Here is a 10,547-nt window from a genome sequence, read left to right on the forward strand (position 1 = left end):
GATATTTTTTTTATTGTAATCTAATCAATGATGAATAATATCCTTTCACAATTACTAAGTTCAAAGGAACAGCATTTATTTCATATAGAAATCTTTTGTAACATTATTTACGTTTGAAAATTTTGCACGTTAAAAAATAAATACTACCTCATGTTATGTCAGTTGAGTTTACGCACTGCCTTCGCAACTTTTGCCCGTCACAAAAAAGTCGGATCAGGTTTGATTTTCTGTGTTTTTGCATCTGTAACACGCATTTTAATAGGAAAGGATAAAGAATTCGAAAAAAACGCATATGAAATTTTTCGGTCTCAGTGTGCAATGACTTTAAATTTTGATCAATTTAACACATCTTTATATTTTAAATATACACTACCAATCAAAAGTTTTTGAACAGTGCTTTTTAAAGGATTCTCTTCTGCTTAACAAGTCTGCATTATTTGATCCAAAATACAGCAAAAGCAGTAATATTGAGAAATATTTTTACAATTTAAAATAACTGCTTTCTATTTGAATATGTTTTAAAATTTTATTCCTGTGATCAAAGCTAAATTTTCAGCATCATTACTCCAGTCTTCAGTCACACGATCCTTCAGAAATCATTCTAATATGCTGATTTGCAGTTCAAGAAGCCTTTTTATATTATCAATATTTCAAATTTGAGTACACTTTTTTTTTCAGGATTCTTTGATGAAAAGAAAGATCAAAGATCAGCATTTATCTGAAATTAAAAGCTTTTGTAATGTTATACACCATACGATTCAAACGTTGGAGTCAGTATAATTTTTGGGAAAGAAATGATCAAAATTAATACTTTTATATAGCAAGGATGCTTTAAATTCATCGAAAGTGATGATAAAGACATTTATAATGTTACAGAAGATTTCTATTTCAGATCAATTCTGTTCTGTTTCATCGAAGAAACCTGAAACAATTCTACTCAGCGGTTTTCAACATAATAATAATAATATATTTTTTAAAAAGCAGCAAATCAGAATATTAGAATGATTTCTGAAGGATCATGCAACTGGGGGTAATAATGCTAAAAATTCAGCTTTGAAACCACAGGAATAAATTACATTTTAAAATTTTTCAAATAGAAATCAGTTACTTCCAATAGTACAAATATTTTAAAAAATGTACTGTTTTTGCTGTACTTTGGATCAAACAAATGCAGGCTTGGTAAGCAGAAGTGTTTTTGTGATGAATTTAATGCAAACTTCATGCTTTTACTGATCACAAACTTCTGAACAGTGTATAATACTTTGTAGTACAATTACTCATAAACATATTTTGTTCTAATAATTGGAAATAATAAATTTAACAGATAAAATTAGTGGAATGCATCCTTATCACTCGAGTCTCAACACAATGTTTTATTGCTTTAATAACCTGCACAGTGTGAAAAGCTTTAGAAAAGTAAAAGTAGTCATTGTTTATAGTTTCTGCTCATTCTTGGAGCTTGTCCAAGGTACAGAAATACACAGTATACAGGAAACACGAGAGAAAAATGTAAACATTTGCAGGAATTAGTGTATCCCTATAAACAGACCTCACACTATGCCCAGTGCGGTGTTTTACTAATGCCTGTACGAGCAAAATCTCCTAATGTGACACATCTGAAAAAGAAATTTAATCACAAAAACACATTATCCATTACCACTTCATAAACCGCGGTGTAAGTTCTTCAAAAAAGGGTCTCATTTACAATGACTACACGTCATCAAGCATTGAATCGGACAGTTTGATCTAAACAGACAATTCATGCTCTTCTGCAGGCCAATAAAACTTGGTGAACTCTATGTTCTGTTCAACCATATGGTCGCCATATGAGACACAAGTTGGCCTTATTTGTTGCGTATATGGGCTCCTGTGCCTTTAAAAGATTTTTCGCACTTCTCCTCACATGACTTTAGTACTTCCTGGTCGAAGCGCAAGAAAAACAGCAATATTTGCACATTCCCACTGCCCTGAGAAGACCTCTTAGTGTCCATTTTCTCCTCCCTGGCATCTCAGCGGGTTTTCAAACTTGGTCCAGCAGCCGGAGAGGACTGAGAATGGGTATATAAACACTATCTTTCCTCTTCCCTGTCCCTGGCCCCAAGGCTGTCACTTAACATAAGCTATGGAGTATGCGTAAATATCCACATGAAAAAAGGAAAGCCAAGACACATCCTCCCTAGCTCAATGCCAAGAATCTCAGAGGTAAACAGACTGGACAGACAAAATCTCCAGGGGTGTGTTGTCAGTGGTCAACAGGACACTGGATAACTAGAGGGAACACACAGCGTACCAGGAACAAAGACCTGATTGTACTCGTGCCACATGCAGGACCCAATCGATGTATTTAATGGCCTCAGAACACCTCCACATTTAAGACTCCTTCGGAGGATAATGAACTGTTTGAGAATGGAGATCAGAGAAGAAGCTGGTCGTAAAACAGGAGGCTGAGGTGATAATGATATTGATTCTTGTAACATTTTGCAATTCTAATGTAACATGTGGCTAGCCAATTATTGCGTGACCCTTACGGCTTTGGATTGTGAGGGTTGCTATGGCGACCGGTGACAGGTATGGGCAACTCTTTTCATAGCGCTGCACTCGCAGGCTGGCTTTGCACAGCAAACACACAATCCATCATCCGAGACACATAATCAAACAAAATGAGGGCAAGCCACACAGTACACACACAGACCCTGAAGAAATTTCAAACAATTACAATTCACTTTTCAGAAAGACAAATCAATTGCATAGAGAATTCAAAGCAGCACAATTGTTTTAAACACTGCTAATAGTAATAAATGTTTCTTGCGCAGCAAATCAACATATTAGAATGATTTCTAAAGGATCATGTGACACTGACGTCTGCAGTAATGATGCTGTAATTCCCTCACAGGATTAAACTAAAATATATTGTTACTGTTTTACTGTATTTTTGATGCAGGGCTTTATGCATTACGAAATCACATTACAAAGGTCACGCGTGGTTAGTTCTTCATCTGTGTACTTCGGTTCAAAAAGGTAGGGTAGAGCGAAAAACTCCATCTCATTTTCTCCTCCAACTTCAAAATTGCCCGACATCACTGTTTTTCCTTTCTTTCGTAAAAGGTGTTTGACTTTCTTTGCATGTTCTCTTTGTAAACACTGGGTCAGCACTTCTGCCTACATCACATGTGACCTTTTCCTAGTGCAACACGAGCATTTGTGGTTAAAAAGTATAGAATTTTTATTTTATTTTATTTTTTAAGGAGTCATCGGATGCAAATTTTCCACAAGTTGATATGATTCTTTAGGGAAATGAAATGTCTATAACATGCTTTGGTTAAAACTTTTCAATGGTAGTGTAAAAAAATTCCCATTTTACCTTTACCTAGCTCTGCAAAAATCAACCTGTTCTGGTGAATGTTGCTTTAAATGCTAATGAGCTCTGCTCGCCCCGCCTCTCTCTTCTCTCTGTGGAGTGACGAGCCAGTTTACTTTAGCTGCATTTAACCATGAAAGAAATCTAAAGAGCATGTTATTAGGAATGGGGCTTGCAAAGATTAATAAAAAACCCTTATACTCACTTCTGCTGTAAGTGAAGTTTGATCACGGATGATTTGCGTTAACATAGATGCATTTACGTATCAGGAGGCACATTCCCTTCACAAACAAAAGTCATCCACTGCGTCTTCAGCGGCTTAGATGTCGGGAGTAAATGACGACTGCTATGTTCATTATTCCATCCAACAACAGAACACCCCAATCGCTTAGGAGAAATTCTCGTCTACATCCCTGCTCCGGCATCGAAACAATGGCGATCGAACTGTTAAAGCTCATTCAGGCCGGGCCTAAGGTAAGACGGCTGTGTCAACCAATCAAGAGCGGCCTCTGACAGTGTGACGTCACACAGACAAGATGCTGAGAATGGCTTGATTTAAAAAAGAACATTATTTTTTAGATACATTATTACATATTTTTAGATACATTATTTTTACAGATTAAACAAAAACTGATCATTTTTATCATTATAGTGTGTTTGTGTACACACACTGTCAACACACATTTATGTTCAAACAACATGTAAAAGTGAACTTTGCATCCAATGACCCCTTTCAAACGACTAATCGTTTCTCTAGATAAGACCCAAATTTGTGTAGAGTCCTTTGAAGCTGCATTAAAACTGCAATTTGGACCTTCAACCCATTGGTTCCAATTGAAAAATCCACTATACGAAGAGAAATCCTGGAATGTCTGGAATTTCTTTTTGACTTTTTGACATCTTGGATGGCATGGGATGAATAAATTATTTTTTCTGGAAGTGAACTAATCCTTTAATCCAAACCTGAAATCAATAAATTAGTGCTACTTCTACTAAATTCCAGTTAGGTACTAGAATAGTACAGTGTTAATGTACTACAGGCTGGATATTTTAACTTGTGCTTCAAATAGCACAGCAAAAGGAGACCAACCTCACTGCTGAAGTGTTATTCAATGATATTCATAGACATCTAGTCAGACTGACTCTCATTTAACCTCTGCGTCTCTCAAAGTGTAACCGTACTAGACAGGCAAACCCTGTAGGTTCATTTCTCAACATGTAACACAGTCCTTTCTCACAGGAAATCATACAGTTAATCCTCTCAGCATGAGGTCCCATGATAAGTAGAGGTTTTTAAAAGCAAAAACATTCAAAAAGCTCAGTAAACCTTCATTTTAGTTCTCTGCTTATGAGGCTGCACAGGTGTTCCAAAAGAAGCTTTAAAATGTCTGGTGTAACCCATAACATCATAACTAGGTTCATCTAGTGACACAACAAACTCTGTAAGAAACACCAAGCAAAGCACACTGTAATTGTCTTCAGCCTTTACTGAAATGATGTTTAATGGAATGAAATGAAGACAAACAGCACAATAAGCCACAGGATTGCTCAAGAGATACAAAATGAACAGACAAAATACCTGTGTTCTATTCACAAACCTTGGACACAATGTACTTACAGAGGATTACAGCATGTCATTTGTGAAACTATACTGTAAATAGTGATTTCTAGACAAGGTAAAATGGAGCAACTCAGTAAAGGCGAAAAGTCTTACCTAAAATCTAGTAAGACTTTTCTTCTAAAATCTAGTTTCTGTTCTAAACAAGAAAGGCAATGAAAATTTGTCCTGTCATGGGTCAAAGCACCTTCTGATAAGCCAAGGGATGGACAGTGTCATTATAAAAGTTGATTCCATTGAGAAATCTACACCTTATTTATCAGAGACCATCCAGGAAAGAAAGAAAAAAGGTTTTTAGACAGACACGGAAGCATTTGCTTTCTGCATTATCTGAGAGGATAAAACTTGACCTCCACACATGTAAGGCATTCACCCAAAAATGAAAACTCATCCTTATGTCGTTCCAAACCTGTATGACTTTCTTCTACGGAACACAAAAAAAAACATTTTGAATGTGTGTTTTTTTTTTTTTTTTTTTTCATTGAAAGTGAGTTAAGTACAATATTGTTTTGGAAATTAACTTATTTTATTCAAATGTTAATACATTTTTTGTTATCTTATTAAAACATTAAATAACATGTTTAAATATATATACACTACCAGACATTTTTAATGTTTTTAAAAGAATTCTCTACTGCTTACCAAGACTGCACTTATTTGATCCAAACTATAGCAAAAGCAGTAATATTGTGAAATATTTTTTTTACTATTTAAATTAACTGCTTTCTATTTGAATATATTTAAAAGGTAATTTATTTATGTGATCAAAGCGAAATTTTCAGCATCATTACTCCAGTCTTCAGTGATCCTTTAGAAATTGTTCTAATGCTGTTCTTCTGAACTTTCTATTCATCAAAGAAACCTGAGAAAATTCTACTCAGCTGTTTTTAACTTAATGATAATAATAAATGTTTTTGAGCAGCAAATCAAAATATTAGAATGATTTCTGAAGGATCGTGTGCCTGGAGTAATCATGCTAAAAAATCAGCTTTGAAATCACAGGAATAAATTACATTTTAAAATATATTAAATTTAAATTGTAAAATATTTAATAATTGACTAGCTTTTTATATATACACGTTTGTAAGAAAAAATACTGCGACAATTTTTTTTTTTTACTTCTATCAGAAAATGTCATACAGGTTTGGAACAACATGAGGGTGAGTAAATAATTACAAAATTTATAATTTTGGGTGGACTATCTCTTTAAGTGTGTGGAGGTCAAGTGTTATCTTAGAAGATAATGTTGAAAGCAAAGGCTTCCACATCTGGCTCAAAACCACTTTTTCTTTCTTTACAGGTATAAAGGAAAAATCCCAATTTCACTCCTTTTTTAGGAGGGGGAAAGTGTAGAACAAACAAACACTTGGGGCAAAGGTCACTTAACTCAGCATGTGGCCACCACAGTAAAATACCACTCTACACATAAAAGAGCTGCCATGACTTCTCTGCTGACCTATATATGTCCACAATGAAATACAATAGCAGTCCCTTTTGTCTAATAAAATGTCACAGTGGCAGGAAAAGACAGCAGAGCTAGTGGAGAAGAGTCTTATTGAAGTCCAAAGTGATGGAGAGTTGCCTTTGTTTCCCTCTTTTTTGGACTACTTTCTCCACTGAAATATGTTGGTCTTTTTATGAAGAGAGAGAGAGGAAGGGGGAAAGGTGCTGCAGAGCATTTGAAGAGTTCAGAAAGAGGGACAGAAGAGAAACTACGTTGAGTGCCAACATCTGGTTCCAATAAAACAGCACACATTGTACCAACAGGAGAAAGAAGAATGTCTTAACGTGAGTCATACCCAGCATCATTTCTAAATGGTAGTTCACATTTTAAAAGCGTTAAACATAGAGTTGGCTCCTCGTCCTTGGTAAAGTCATTTACACATACTTAAGTAAAAGCACATTTGCCGTTCTCAATAAGATTGAAAGCATCTGTCCATGGCCAACGTGAGGAACAAAGATGTTTTCCCTCAACGTTTCAAATACGTTTAGATTTTTCAATGACATCAAAGTGCTCACTATAAAAGAGTTATATGTTCCCTCGACATTTCCAGTTTTGTGAGAGGAACAGGAACGTATTTACTGTGGCATTTCCTCCTCTAAAAAGTACTATGGGGGATGGTGACGCAAAAGGGGATAAAAATGCCATACAGGGAAAAGAAGAAACTGTAGGCCTTTCAGTTACAGTAAACAGACTGAAATGTCTCTTGTCCTCTCATCACTCTCACTATAGGCAGTTCTCATGCTAAAATGCTCTTTTCCAAGTCTTGCACTGTCATTAAGCACAACCAGGATTTAACGACATACATTCCCTTGAACTGAGATCATACCTGCAACCAAAAGTAAACAGTCACCAAAGCTTGTGTGCCGCTTAAAACACAGCATTATTTAAGGTTATGGCATAAATTAGGTCATTATCATACCTCTGGTGAAGTCTCAATGAAGTTTGAGAAAATGAGAAAATACAAAACTAGTCTATTGTAAGAGGTTTCATATTGGACATCGCTTTCAACTTCAGGTATTCAAAATGATACCAAAATCTTTAAAATGTTGATTGTGCTGAAGCTACACAGCTTGAAGCTACACCTGATAAATGAATTTGAGTGTAGCTGTTTGACATCGGATGTGGTCACTGTTGATGAATGCAAACATCTGTGAATTTAGGTCAGACCAGCAGCCAACATCACTGTTGTATCAATTTAGTCATTTAAAATCAACAGGTTCCATTTGCAAAAAGAAACAGAGGTGAGATAGATGCCATATGGATCCTATTAGGAGGTCTATTCCTCATTTTTGAGAGACCTGTAAATGCCGAAAGATTGAAGAATGTATCGACGACTCAACGTTACATTAAACATGCAACACTTCTTAGCACGTTAGAATGTCACATTCGTCTGGTCTGTGTGAAAGCATTAGCTTTGTTCTGTTATAATGTTTTTAGTATTTATGTGGGAAATCTGTAAAAAGCATACAAGGCGGCATTGCGAAAGACAGTATGAGGACTTTAGACAGTAACAGAGCTGCTGCTGCAGTGAATGGACACTGATCATTATTATTAAAAATAAATAAATAAACAAAACAACCCCCCGGTATTTTCCCCTCCCGTTAAAAAACGATATCCGCTTCAATAGCTGGCAAAATCGTCAGGTTTTCTGACACAGTAGGATACTATAGTCGTTTAAGGAAAAAGGAAAACGTTATACTCACCTACGTTAAGACATTGAGCGGATCCCAGAGCGCGCATACTCCGAACCGGCAGAGAAAACGCTGCTTGACAACAGAGTCGACGCGTGTCCGGTATAGTGCAGTATATTCCCGGTATCTGGCTCTCTGTGATGTTGACGGTGAAGGTCTTATTCCCGGGATGTTGGCAGCTCTGAGGAATGTGCTCTGATGTTACTGCAGATTCGGTAACTCCCCCTCAAAGTGAAATTTAACCCTCTGAAGACCAGAAGGCATCACACAACACATGATCGTCTACCAGCGTTTCAATCTCCCACTGGCTGTTTCTATAGTGCGTGACTGGTCTTTCATTAAGTACTGATTCATTGTAACTCACACCTATATATTTCGCTAGTCTTTGCACTTTTTGGTCAAGATGACAAAATTGGTGACATTCATATTTAAGCAGGACATTTCAACACACTAGGCTGCTGCTGTTTCCAGTCAGAGAAATTACGCAATAATTTACCGTCAACTAGCTACATGCTGTGCCGTGAATAACATTCAGTGACCTTTAAATTGTTTATTTAATTTGATTTAATTCATTTAAAGTAATATACTGAGTATACTGTTCATTTATGTGTCATATTGTAGATTTTCAGAGACATGTGTTTCTTTAATTTCATAAGGGATTCGTCTTTTCGTCTCTGTTCAGTATTTATATATATATATATATATATTTTTTGAATAGGCTATTAGGCCTATGTGTTTTAGATTTTTATATACTCCCAAAAGAATATCTTTAATATTATTAGACTGTAATTAATGTTACTATATAGTTAAAATATAATACAAATAATATATAGGCGACTCTACTGGTCAAAAGTTTTTAAACAGTACAGTTTTTAATATTAAAAAAAAAAGTCTCTTCTACTCACCAAGCCTGTATTTATTTGATTTAAAGTACAGCAAAACAGTGAAAAATGTAAAATATTTTTACTATTTACAATATCTGTTTTCTATTTGAATATATTTTAAAATGCAATTTATTTCTGTGATCATAGCTAGATTTTTAGCATCATTACTCCAGTCTGCAGTGTCACATGATCCTTCAGAAATCATTCTAAAATGCTGATTTTCTGTACAAGAAACGTTTTTATCATTATTATCCTCAATATTTAAAAAAACAGTTGAGTACATTTTTTCAAGATGCTTTGATAAATAGAAAGATCCAAAGATCAGTATTTAGAAATAAAGAAATTTGTAATGTTACAAAAGATTTCTATTTCAGATAAATGTTGTTTTTCGGAACTTTCTATTCATCAAAGAAACCTGAAAAAAATCTACTCAGCTGTTTTCAACATAATAATAATATATGTTTTCTAAGCAGCAAACCCGAATATTAGAATGAATTCTAAAGGATCATGTGACTGGAGTATTAATGCTAAAAATTCAGCATTGAAATCACAGGAATAAATTACATTTTATAATATATTCAAATAGAAACATGTTACTTTAAATAGTAAAAATATTTCATTTTACTGCTTTTGCTGTATTTTGGATCAAATAAATGCAGACTCTGTGAGCAGAAAAGATTTCTTTAAAAAACATAAAACTTTTGATTGGTGGTGTACTTAGTACACAACGGCACTAGAAAACATGGGTATTGCAAATGCTGTGCATTTGTATTTATTGTGTATTTATTGTGGTAATAACAATACAATTTTTTGCCCAAACCAAAATAGCCCAAGCCTCACTTTGTATGATATGGCTCTGGTCCATCCTTCAATTCAATTGTATTATCTATGATGATGCTCTTTGTGGTTAGTGCGGGGATATTCCTACACCATCTGTAGAACAAATTACAGTGTGCCTTGAACAGAGGAGGGCGAGACAGAAAATGAGTGATAGTGAGAGACAAGGAAAGCAAGGGAGTTGTTTTCTCACTGCTGCAGTTGATTGACAGTTAAATGGACAGTATTTTTAGACCAGGTTTTGCATTGTTTGAGAGAACATTGCCCTGGTTTAAAAATGGGATCCAAAAATATTACACTGTGAAGAATATAGATTAGTCTAACCTTTATGCCATGTTGTTTATTCTTTCCAGGGTTTATATATATATACACTACACTAAAATTCAGCATTGAAATCATGGGAATACATTACACTGTTTAGAAAACAGTCATTTTAAATAGTAAAAATATTTACTAAATATTTATAACCTGTTTTTGCTATCCGTTTAGATAAAATAAATCAGGCTTGGTGAGCAGAAGAGACTTCTTTAAAAAACTTGTATATATGCACATACACTACCAGTCAAAAGTATTTGAACAGTAAGAAACAAAACTTTCTCTTTATGTACAGTGGTGTGGAAAAAGTGTTGGCCCCCTTCCTGTTTTTTTTTTTTTT

At 34.9% G+C, this 10,547-nt stretch overlaps 1 protein-coding gene across 2 annotated transcripts in view; it reads right to left on the reverse strand.

The window, feature by feature from the left end:
• The window catches only part of LOC141334591 (disabled homolog 2), a 37,466-nt gene extending 29,094 nt beyond the window's left edge, over window positions 1–8,372 (reverse strand). Inside the window, exon 1 of one of the 2 annotated variants that reach the window (XM_073839719.1) lies at window positions 8,184–8,372. The gene's annotated coding sequence lies outside the window, so the exon portion shown is untranslated. The remainder of the gene's footprint in view (window positions 1–8,183) is intronic. The other variant, XM_073839718.1, reaches the window with a different exon arrangement.
• Window positions 8,373–10,547: the final 2,175 nt, after the last annotated feature.

The sequence above is a fragment of the Garra rufa genome, chromosome 5 (assembly GCF_049309525.1).
Source record: "Garra rufa chromosome 5, GarRuf1.0, whole genome shotgun sequence".
Classification (NCBI taxonomy): domain Eukaryota; kingdom Metazoa; phylum Chordata; class Actinopteri; order Cypriniformes; family Cyprinidae; genus Garra; species Garra rufa.